We start from the raw sequence: 12,873 nt of genomic DNA, 5'->3' as shown, positions 1-12,873 counted from the left end.
GTATATCAGTATCTGGTGTGTCTGCCATGTTGAGCGATACGTGGATGACACCTCGATGGCATACTGTTGACAAAGTGACGTATTACTAGCCTTATTTCCTGACGGTGCTTTATACAAAATTCAACAAAAATAAATTTAATCTGAGATTAAATAATGCCCTTTTCAATACATATTCATAAAGACATCTCGTCTTTAATGTTGTGGTTCACGTGCTTCTTCATGCGCCCCCCACAAATTAGATGTTTGCATGTTTGTTGGGAGCAGTATACTCATGCACGTGTTTATATTAATGTAAACAGCAGACAATGTTTGTTTAGCTATCAGGTGATCATAAAAGCACTTTTGTTTAACCGTATATAACGCTAACGCAATGTCACGGCTTGCTAAAAATCATGTTCATCAAAACACAATATTATCTCTTTGGAGACGTGATCTATAGCAGGGTCGTCTACGCGTGACTTCAAGTCAACAAGACAACCATATTCGGTTGGTGCATCTTCGGAATCGATGCCAAACTACCACATAAACAGCTGGGACTATTCCTGGTTTGAGAGCAATTAGTGACAGAACCAAACGCAACCGGTTGAGGGAGCACGACATCCGGTCCCGATGTCCGGGATACGCCCAATTTTGCTTCCACCTCACCGGCAGTGTGGTGTAGACAGCATCAGAGGATCAGTAGGCAAGACTAGGACAGTATATATTCTTCACAGATGAGCCAGATTTCATATGGACAGCTCTGATGGTCATGAATGGGTCTTCAGGCGCCCAGTAGAACGTTAAAGCGACGCTTGCGTTAGTCAACGTCGTCAATATAGGGCTGAATTACAACTCTTGGGAAAACGCAACTCATCATTGTTAATGGCAACTTGAACTGAGTACGATGACGGAACGACATCGTTCGAGTTCCAAGCTCTACCCTTGCCGGGACGCAGCGTCACCGTGCAGCAGGATAATGCCCGCCCACATGTTGCATGCGTTGTAGCAGAGTTTTGAAGGCAGCATAACAGTGTTGTGCTGCCATGGCCGGCTGTTTCTCCATACCTCTTCCAAATAGGGCATGTCTGCGATGAGATGGAGCGACACCTACACCAGCTCTGGAACCAGCCGGTAACGCTAGCTCAGTTGGACTGATGTTTGGTTGACATTTGCCACTATATTCGCCAATGTTCTTGTTTCTTCAATCTAGGGGACGGTCGGGTAGCCTAGTGGTTAAAGCGTTCGCTCGTCACGCCGAAGACCCGGGTTCGATTCCTGACATGAGTACAATGTGTGAAGCCCATTTCTTGTGTCCCCTCGCCGTGATATTGCTGGAATATTGCTTAAAGTGGTGTAAAACCATACTCACTCACTCACTCACTCACTCACTTCTTCAATCTAGCACCACTATCATGGTTTTATTTTCAATAACACAAGATTTACACCACTTTGTAAGAGACATGTTGCACTGGGCGAACAGGGCAGAAGTTCCAGTCGCTCAAGTTTTGGAAGTCCCAGGACTCCCAGTCTGCTTGGATGTTCCCTGACCGTCCAAAAGTCCCATAAGCCATTGGTTATCCGTACCAACGTTGGAGAGTTGGTCCCTCCCAAACAGTTCAGACATTTATCATAGCATCACTCATCAAACTCTGTTAATGCTCAATAGATTGAAAAATGATATTTTAACAAGATATTAACAAACTACAGAATAATGTCGTTTGCATGCTTTCAGTTATTACGATATTAAAATTTGCCACAAGAAAAGACGACTAAACGTGCACCAAGGTTGTCAATAACTAATTTCCAAACAAACATTTAAATACTTAAATCATCTTCCCTATCCATTTATTGTAGCTTTGCTTAAGATTGTTGATAACTGTTTTCCCACAACAAAACAAGTTAAACATCGCCCCTATCTATTTATTGTATTGTTGATTAAGATTATCGATAACTGTTTTCCCAAAACAAAACAAGTTAAACATCGCCCCTATCTTTTTATTGTATCTTTGCTTAAGATTAACGATAACTATTTTCCCAAAACAAAACAAGTTAAACATCGCCCCTATCTATTGGATGAGATTAAGCGATATCTACACTGTAGATATCGCTGCAATAAAATTACATAACAATGGTTTGCAGCACCATACACGTGCACGTGCTCGTGGGTGTCGCCAAATGTGGTAAACGTCTGAGACCTGCATCACTTCGGGCTTCCCTCCCACATTAAGCTGAAACGCTGTGATATAAATGTAATACTGTTAAAAGCGGCGTTAAACCCACCTCACTCATTCACTCACTCTCATTTGTTGCGACGGTGTCCCGGATGTAGCAGCATATGTGTCTTTGGTGTTCGTATTGTAGTCGGCAGTTTCTTGATGCGAGGTGGGTTCGAGTTGGACTTTGTGAAGAGTTGACAACAACAGACAGGCTTTCTGAATTCCTACAGTTTACTGAAATTACAGTTTACTGAAATATTTCTAGGAGTGTGTTTAACAGTATTTCCTGAATGTCTTTTGGGTTGTTTTTCGTTCAACTTTAGTTGATTTATTCAGTTTTCAGTATTTAATTTACTTTTATTACCTTTATTAGTTTTGAACTGTTTTATTAAGATGTTGCCAGATGTTTCGCTTATTGGTTGTGCAGTTGTTCGTTTTTCTGTTTGTTTCAACATATAAATAACGATTTTTCTGCGGAGTGAGTGAGTGAGTGAGTGAGTGAGTGAGTTATATATAAATCAGGCAGGTCACACATTGTAACGATCCGCTCCGTCAGTGTACGATAATGTATTGAATATATGCACAACTCTTAATATTTGCTGGTCGTCTTTTCGTAGACATTTAAAAAAAAAACGCTGGTAAGTGTTTGTGTTGTTGCGTGAACGGTGCAAGGATATATGCTGCTCGCTGTCAGTCTTCACCGAGATTGTAATTTAAAACTGATCCTTCTAAAATACTAGCGACTAATAGGAAATCACTCCAGGAAATCCATGTAGGAAACTGACCCAACGGATGAGACGCCTAAATGACACGTCCCAACGATACAAGAAGTTATCAATAGACGAGCCAACACCAATAGCGTTGTTACTGTAGTCGGTAATAAACAGTGCCCCCTTTATCGGTCTGTAGTCAACAACAGCAGTGTTAATGCGGTAGTCTGTAATAAACAGTGACACCTTCATCGAGGTGGTCTGTAGTCAACACCAACAGCGTTATAACAGTAGTCTGTAAGAAGCAGTGACACCTTTATCGAGGTTGTCTGTAGTCAACACCAACAGCGTTATAACAGTAGTCTGTAAGAAGCAGTGACACCTTTATCGAGATGGTCTGTAGTCAACACCAACAGCGTTATTATGTATTCTGTAATAAACAGTGGCACCTTTATCGACGTGGTCTGTAGTCAACAACAGCAGTGTAAATACGGTAGTCTGTAATAAACAGTGACACCTTTATCGAGCTGGTCTGCAGTCAACAACATCAGCGTTAATACGACAGTCTGTAATAAACAATGACACTTTTATCGTGGTGGTCTGTGGTCAACACCAACAGCGTTGTTATGTAGTCTGTAATAGACAGTGACACCTTTATCGAGGTGGTCTGTAGTCAACAACATCAGCGTTAAGGCGGAAATCTGTAATAAACAGTATCACCTTTATTGGGTGGTCTGTGGTCAACACCAACAGCTTTTTATGTAGTCTGTAATAAACAGTGACACCTTTATCGAGGTGGTCTGTAGTCAACACAAACAGCGTTATTACGTAGTCTGTAATAAACATTGACACCTATATCGTGGCGATCTGTAGTCAACACACTGTAGTTATTGGTGAGTCGGTAGGAAACAATGACACCTTTATCGAGGTTGTCTGAAATGACGTCATCCCGACAAGTGAGTTAGTTTTAACTTTTATAAACCTCCAGTGACGTCATCCTATTGTTCGCCAGTCGGGTTAAATGTCATGAACAGGGATGTTATAATATCCCGGGGATTTTATTTATACAAAATCCAGCGACATTGTGAATGTCTCTCGTTAAAGTTTTAGTTTGAATGTAATGAGTGAGTGAGTTGTGTTTAACGACGCTTTTAACAGTTATATCACAGCTTGTCAGCTTAATGTGGGAGGAGAGCCTGAAGTGATACAGGTCTCAGACGTTTACCATTTCGGTGAAACCCACGAGAACGGGTTTGGTGCTGACAAACCTAGAAACGTAATCGGGGCGAACCGGGATTCGAACCCACAATCATAGATTTCTGGCGTGCCCAAAGGACGCAACTCTGCACAGCGAATCGCGGCGCCCTAGACGACTGGGCCACCCGTGCCCCAGTTTGAATGTAAACACATTGTTCATGATGCTGGATGACGTAGAGTCACATGACAAATGTTTTGTTTATATTTAGGTCGATCCAACTACCAACCTTCGTATCTGGAGCTCAATGAGTGAACTAGTTTAGTGCAGTATAGGGGCGCTGATGAACGACTGCTTTTGAGAAACAAATCTACTTTTGAAGTGCCTGTTCACAACAGAAGATATTTTACGCCCGTTTCCAAAGATTCACGGAACGTTAGTTTGAAACATAAAATTGTTGATAAATGTTGTTTTAAATTTCTTTCTTCGGTTTATAAGTTAGACATAACACTTCCCCTCAGGATTTTAGATTTAAACCTCTCTGATTCCTACACATAACAGTACCGTATTCGACGTATTAAGGGCTCTGATCCAAGAAACGCACCTCTCACCAAATTCTAGACCAATCTGCAAGTAATCTTAATAAGCGACCCCTACTAAGACTGAGAATATTCATGACAGTCCACATTGTCCTGTGTATATAACATATTTTGTACAGCAGTCGAGTTATTGACCAGTTACTATTGTCGCAAAAGATTAGTTTCATCGACGTTTGAAATAGGTTTATTCACTACCGCTCGAGCTCTGAAATTCGATTTGCTCGTATGTTGTTCAATAAGCGCTCCCTTTGTCAATTTTCTAAGCGTCCGGGGATCTTATTATGGCGAATACAGTATTGCAGTTTTATCACGGCGTGTCAGCTTAATGTGGGAGAAAAACCCCGAGGTGATTCAGGTCGTGGGGAGACCCACGAGGAGGGTCATATAAACCAAGGATCTTTACAGCGAGTTGCGGCGTCTGCTGGACGACGACTATGCCCCCACACCCTCTGAACTCGGTCGTTAGGGTAGCCAAGTGGTTAAAGAGCTGGCTCGGCACACCGACGTTCCGGGTTCGAATCGGCACATAGGTACACTGTGTGAAGCCTTCTTCTCGTGTCACCCAGCCTTGATTTCGCTGTAATATTTCTAGATGCGGCGTAAAATCCTAACGTAACTGCGTCACTCACTTAAGTTTCAGAAATTATTTACTTTTGTAGATATATTGGATAGTTGTTGCGTAGCTTGATGAGTATGGTGGGTATATTTCTATCACAACAGCTGTAATAAAATATTAAGTTGTTTTTAAATCTGCCTTTTCTGCCCAGTTGATAATATATATGTTTTTTATTTGAAGTATTGACCTTACCTCATGGTTTCTAAAATACTGTAGGGAATACCTCCACCCCCACCCCCTCTCTCCCCAACCCCTCTCTCCCCACCCCCTCTCTCCCCACCCCCTATTCCCTAGATTCCATGCTTGTGGTATGATCGGAATCGTTCTTTGGGCTCTGCTTTTCAGCTGATATTTCTTGAAGAATTTCATCATGCTAAAAATAAAGCGTTTGCTGTAAGTGTTTCAGTTATTCAACAAATCTTATGAATGAAAAGACGACTAAAACGTGCACCAAGGTTGTCAAAAACTAATTTCCAAACAAACAATTAAATACTTAAATCATCTTCCCTATCCATTTATTGTAGATTTGCTTAAGATTGTTGATAACTGTTTTCCCACAACAAAACAAGTTAAACATCGTCCCTATCTATTTATTGTATCTTTGCTTAAGATTATCTTTGCTTAAGATACTGTAGATATCGCTGCAATAAAATTACATCACAATGGTTTGCAGCACCATACACGTGCTCGTGGGTGTCACCAAATGTGGTAAACCTCTGAGACCTGCATCACTTCGGGCTTTCCTCCCACATTAAGCTGAAACGCTGTGATATAACTGTAATACTGTTAAAAGCGGCGTTAAGCCAACCCCACTCACTCACTCACTCTCATTTGTTTCGACGGTGTCCCGGATGTAGCAGCATATGTGTCTTGGGTGTTCTTATTGTAGTCGGCAGTTTCTTGATGCGAGGTGGGTTCGAGTTGGACTTTGCGAAGAGTTGACAACAACAGACAGGCTTTTTGATTTCTTGCAAGTCTTAATACTCTGGGTCAACATTAATAAACATTTGTACATTACAGTTTACTGAAATATTTCTAGAAGTGTGTTTAACAGTATTTCCTGAATGTCTTTTGGGTTGTTTTTCGTTCAACTTTAGTTGGTTTATTCAGTTTTTCAGTATTTAATTTCCTTTTATTACCTTTATTAGTTTTGAACTGTGTTATTAAGATGTTGCCAGATGTTTCGCTTATTGGTTGTGCAGTTGTTCGTTTTTCAGTTTGTTTCAACATATAAATAACGATTTTTCTGCGGAGTGAGTGAGTGAGTGAGTTATATATAAATCAGGCAGGTCACACATTGTAACGATCCGCTCCGTCAGTGTACGATAATGTATTGAATATATGCACAACTCTTAATATTTGCTGGTCGTCTTTTCGTAGACATTTAAAAAAGAAACGCTGGTAAGTGTTTGTGTTGTTGCGTGAACGGTTCAAGGATATATGTTGTTCGCTGTCAGTCTTCACCGAGATTGTAATTTAAAACTGATCCTTCTAAAATACTAGCGACTAATAGGAAATCACTCCAGGAAATCCATGTAGGAAACTGACCCAACGGATGAGACGCCTAAATGACACGTCCCAACGATACAAGAAGTTATCAATAGACGAGTCAACACCAATAGCGTTGTTACTGCAGTCTGTAATAAACAGTGACACCTTCATCGAGGTGGTCTGTGGTCAACACCAACAGCATTATTATGTAGTCTGTAATAAACAGTGACACCTTTATCGAGGTGGTCTGTGGTCAACACCAACAGCGTTAATACGACAGTCTGTAATCAACAATGACACTTTTATCGAGGTGGTCGGTAGTCAACACCAACAGCGTTATTATGTAGTCTGTAATAAACAATGACACCTTTATCGTGGTGGTCTGTAGTCAACACCAACAGCGTTATTATGTAGTCTGTAATAAACAATGACACCTTTATCGAGGTGGTCTGTGGTCAACACCTACAGCGTTATTATGTAGTCTGTAATAAACAGTGCCACCTTTATTGGGTGGTCTGTAGTCATCACCAACAGTGTTAATACGGTAGTCTGTAATAAACAGTGACACCTTTATCGAGGTGGTCTGTAGTCAACACTAACAGCGTTAATACGGTAGTCTGTAATAAACAGTGACACCTTTATCGAGGTGGTCTGTAGTCAACACCAACAGCGTTAATACGACAGTCTGTAATAAACAATGACACTTTTATCGTGGTGGTCTGTGGTCCACACCAACAGCGTTATTATGTAGTCTGTAATTAACAATGCCACCTTTATCGTGGTGGTCTGTGGTCAACACCAACAGCGTTATTATGTAGTCTGTAATAAACAATGACACCTTTATCGAGGTGGTCTGTGGTCAACACCAACAGCGTTATTATGTAGTCTGTAATAAACAGTGCCACCTTTATTGGGTGGTCTGTAGTCATCACCAACAGCGTTAATACGGTAGTCTGTAATAAACAGTGACACCTTTATCGAGGTGGTCTGTAGTCAACACTAACAGCGTTAATACGGTAGTCTGTAATAAACAGTGACACCTTTATCGAGGTGGTCTGTAGTCAACACCGACAGCGTTAATACGACAGTCTGTAATAAACAGTGACACCTTTATCGAGGTGGTCTGTAGTCAACACCAACAGCGTTAGTACGTAGTCTGTTATAAACATGGCACCTATATCGTGGCGATCTGTTGTCAACACACTGTAGTTATTGGTGAGTCGGTAGGAAACAGTGACACCTTTATCGAGGTTGTCTGAAATGACGTCATCCCGACAAGTGAGTTAGTTTTAACTTGTATAAACCTCCAGTGACGTCATCCTATTGTTCGCTAGTCGGGTTAAATGTCATGAACAGGGATGTTATAATATCTCGGGGATTTTATTTATACAAAATCAAGCGACATTGTGAATGTCTCTCGTTAAAGTTTTAGTTTGAATGTAATGAGTGAGTGAGTTGTGTTTAACGCCCCTTTTAACAGTTATATCGCGGCTTGTCAGCTTAATTTTAGGAGGAAAGCCTGAAGTGATGCAGGTCTCAGATGTTTACCACTTCGGTGAAACCCACGAGAACGGGTTTGGTTCTGACCAACCTAGAAACGTAATCGGGGCGAACCGGGATTCGAACCCACAATCATAGATTTCACGGCGAATCGCGGAGCCCTAGACGACTGGGCCACCCGTGCCCCAGTTTGAATGTAAACACATTGTTCATGATGCTGGATGACGTAGAGTCACATGACAAATGTTTTGTCTGTATTTAGGTCGATTCAACTACCAACCTTCGTATCTGGAGCTCAGTGAGTGAACCAGTTTCGTCGAGTATAGGGGCGCTGATGAACAACTGCTTTTGAGAAACAAATCTGCTTTTGAAGTGCTTGTTCACAACAGAAGATATTTTACGCCCGTTTCCAAAGATTCACGGAACGTTAGTTTGAAACATAAAATTGTTGATAAATGTTGTTTTAAATTTCTTTCTTCGGTTTATAAGTTAGACATAACACTTCCCCTCAGGATTTTAGATTTAAACCTCTCTGATTCCTACACATAACAGTACCGTATTCGACGTATTAAGGGCTCTGATCCAAGAAACGCACCTCTCACCAAATTCTAGACCAATCTGCAAGTAATCTTAATAAGCGACCCCTACTAAGACTGAGATTATTCATGACAGTCCACATTGTCCTGTGTATATAACATATTTTGTACAGCAGTCGAGTTATTGACCAGTTACTATTGTCGCAAAAGATTAGTTTCATCGACGTTTGAAATAGGTTTATTCACTACCGCTCGAGCTCTGAAATTCGATTTGCTCGTATGTTGTTCAATAAGCGCTCCCTTTGTCAATTTTCTAAGCGTCCGGGGATCTTATTATGGCGAATACAGTATTGCAGTTTTATCACGGCGTGTCAGCTTAATGTGGGAGAAAAACCCCGAGGTGATTCAGGTCGGGGTGAGACCCATGAGGAGGGTCATATAAACCAAGGATCTTTACAGCGAGTTGCGGCGTCTGCTGGACGACGACTATGCCCCCACACCCTCTGAACTCGGTCGTTAGGGTAGCCAAGTGGTTAAAGCGCTGGCTCGGCACACCGACGTTCCGGGTTCGAATCGGCACATAGGTACACTGTGTGAAGCCTTCTTCTCGTGTCACCCAGCCTTGATTTCGCTGTAATATTTCTAGATGCGGCGTAAAATCCTAACGTAACTCAGTCACTCACTGAAGTTTCAGAAATTATATACTATTGTAGATATATTGGATAGTTGTTGCGTAGCTTGTTGAGTATGATGGGTACATTTCTGTCACAACAGCTGTAATAAAATATTAAGTTGTTTTTAAATCTTCCTTTTCTGCCCAGTTGATTATATATATGTTTTTTATTTGAAGTATTGACCTTACCTCATGGTTTCTAAAATACTGTAGGGAATACCTCCACCCCCACCCCCTCACTCCCCATCCACTGTCTCCCCACCCCCCATTCCCTAGATTCCATGCTTGTGGTATGATCGGAATCGTTCTTTGGTCTCTGCTCTCAAGAATTTCATCATGCTAAAAATAAAGCGTTTGCTGTAAGTGTTTCAGTTATTCAACAAATCTTATGAATGCAAATTGTCTTTTCATATCCCAATTTTTGAAGAAATATAAAGAAGTTGTCTATGTTTGGGGTTGCATTCGAAAATCTTCACTAATAAGAGAGATATTTAGTTGCTTTTATATTCCTTATCCTCGTTTTGTAAACTAATATCTTTACTTTAGTCAGAACCCCTGAAGATCCGGGTTAAATTTGGTCTTCAGATCGATGCGCATTATGTGAATCACTGGATTGTTTGATCCAAACTCAATTATTTACAGACCGTCATCATACAGCAGGAATATTGGTGAGTGCGGCGTTAAATACGAACCAACCAACCAACCAACCAACCAACAAACAAACAAACAAACAAACAAACAAACACAAACAACAGCTGTTGTCCAGTTGTCCAAGAGCTCGCCATGGTCATGACGCTTTCCACCCCGGGCTACTGACGCTGATGGCAAATGGACGAGTGTCTCTTCACACAGAATACATTTGGCCCCGAAACAAGACACAATAACAAACGCAGCCTATTTCACTTCCAAATCATTTTTATTTGCAGACAGCTGGGTTTTGTAAAGATCCATGCAATTACCTTTGGGGCATATGGAATGCAACAGAAAGGACAATGTGACAATTGTCAAAATATAGTTTTTGAGTCAAGTCATTGTTACGCATCATATGTCCATGCCCTGTTAGGTACAAGCAGTCAAGTGTTTAGCCAAAAAGTAAGAACGTGTGGTGGCACTATATGTATTTCATCCAAATAAGTTAATTGGATCTGCTTGCTGAGCGAGGACGGAAGGACATTGACCTAGCATCCAAGTTACCTTCGTGTTCAAATCAATACAATTGTATTTTTACAAGCATTCTTGTACGACCACATTTGGTACAGCAGCATCATTAAACTCAGATACCGTACCCAAATTTGATACCTCTCTCCATCAACGATGAACGGTATCGAATCGGAGTGAAGTTTGCATGTTACGGACGGATGGACAACGGGTTGACAGATGGTATATCATAAGATCACTTGGACCTTTCGATTCGGATCCACTCGGCTTATTCCGTTACCTACGTCATACCCTGGACTGCAGTAGAGGGGTGATATTGAATGATTTCATTGTAAATTGCACACCCACTGATGGCTTTAGTGCCGACAAAATAAGGGGCGGCTTTAAATGGTTGAAGAATATCATATGATACGCAAAAAATTTGATATCTAGCAACGTTTGTATGATGGTCAGACTGCCACCGATTGTGTTACATCGAAGTCACGTGAACAGATGACCTTATGACTCCCACGATTGCTGACCAAGATGTCTTATGGTGTAGAGGTGGGCCAAGTGACCTTTTGTCTTGATAAGATGACAATAAAACTTTCTATGCATGATCGAGATACTGGTGTTATTGTGTACAGTCCCGTGTGAAATGAAAGTGGAAGTGACTATTTTTTTAACACACTACACAAGACCAAAGGACAACACTGGCTTATATCTAGAATGATAAACACATGTTTTAATTAAGTTCTTGACAGGCAAATGGTTTTCCCAAAACACCAAGACATAACGCCAATACATATATCACAATGCTGCAGTGGAATGTTCCTTGTGCTGAGGAATTGTTGTTTACGTTAAGTGTTAAAAACGAATAATCCTATCTTCCTTACGGTATTCACTTCAGGGCTTTATCTAGCAAACTAATATGGGAAAACTAGTTCATAATATTAAATAAGCAGCAACTCCCGATATCACTAGTTGACTGCTATTTCTTATGATTTTACTTTGTTTGGTAAAGTTAATACTGGTCTGCATCCGCAGCATCCGGGTACTCTTGACCATGTGTTCTGAGTGATGACCAGCGTACATCACGGATGAATGCACGGGAATTCCAGTAGAAGGTTAATCGAGAGATTTGAGAAAGCAGTATTATGATTTCAGCACATACAAAAGACAAAATTTATAACATTTCACACAAGAAAGGTATTTGCACGACAAAAACCCAGAAGCAGACCCGTCTCCACCGTTTCCCGAATGCCCCAAAATTATGCTACAGAAATGTCCCATGCAATAAGGTACCTGCATTGAAAGGTTATATGCACTTCCGGTTTAATGACATCATTTCTGATTTGTGAAAACATTGTCTAATGCACGACCATTTTAAAGCAGACACTACTATGCCTTTCAAAAGATTACTGAAACAATTAAATGCACTTTTTAGTGATATTACTTCCGGTTTGGAAAAACACATATCTAAGGCATTTGAACTTAAATAAGAACGTTATATGCACTTCCGGTTTGAGGACATACATACCATAAGCAGCGTTACTTTAAAACAGAAAGTCCCATGCTTCAATAGCTAAACTAACAATAAAACCTTTCCATTTCATAAGAAATCTCTACCCAAAAACGTGTCGAGTTCGTTTGATTGTGGAGTTCTTATGATTATGGAAATGATTTTGTCGTTTTTATTTACATGCACTTCTTCACAACTTTGCTCTGGGGTTAAAAAAACCGCATATGCCAAACAGAAAATATTTATAACAGAGAGTACCAAGCTCTAGATTACTTAATAATAACGATTTATGCACTTCCGGTTGCACTGATCTTGATCCTCAAATTTATCCAATCGCGCATCCTTCATTGTTTTGAGTTGAAAACATAGGTTCTTGCTCTTACAAACATCTCGGACAAACACAGAGGGTTTGTTTAGTACACAAAGAAGCATCTCAATACCTTAGGAATGACAATTCCAGTGACTTTGAACTTTAATTACGGTCGCTCAAAACTTGGCCACTTCCATACCCAATCACTGTGAACACTTGAGTTATCACGAACATCATACATGTTTTGAGTGCATGACCTAGAAAGTGAATTGAACGTCAGTATCTGTCACGTATATTTCAAGAACATTTCAATTGGCAATCCAGCATATAAATCAAATACGATGTCCTTTGGTGGAATTCAACGTAACAACGAAACATGTAGCATGTGT

Source organism: Haliotis cracherodii, unplaced genomic scaffold, assembly GCF_022045235.1.
Source record: "Haliotis cracherodii isolate W230 unplaced genomic scaffold, xgHalCrac1.p SCAF_17, whole genome shotgun sequence".
In the NCBI taxonomy this organism is placed as follows: Eukaryota; Metazoa; Mollusca; class Gastropoda; order Lepetellida; family Haliotidae; genus Haliotis; species Haliotis cracherodii.
Note: the sequence above shows the minus strand (reverse complement) of the source record.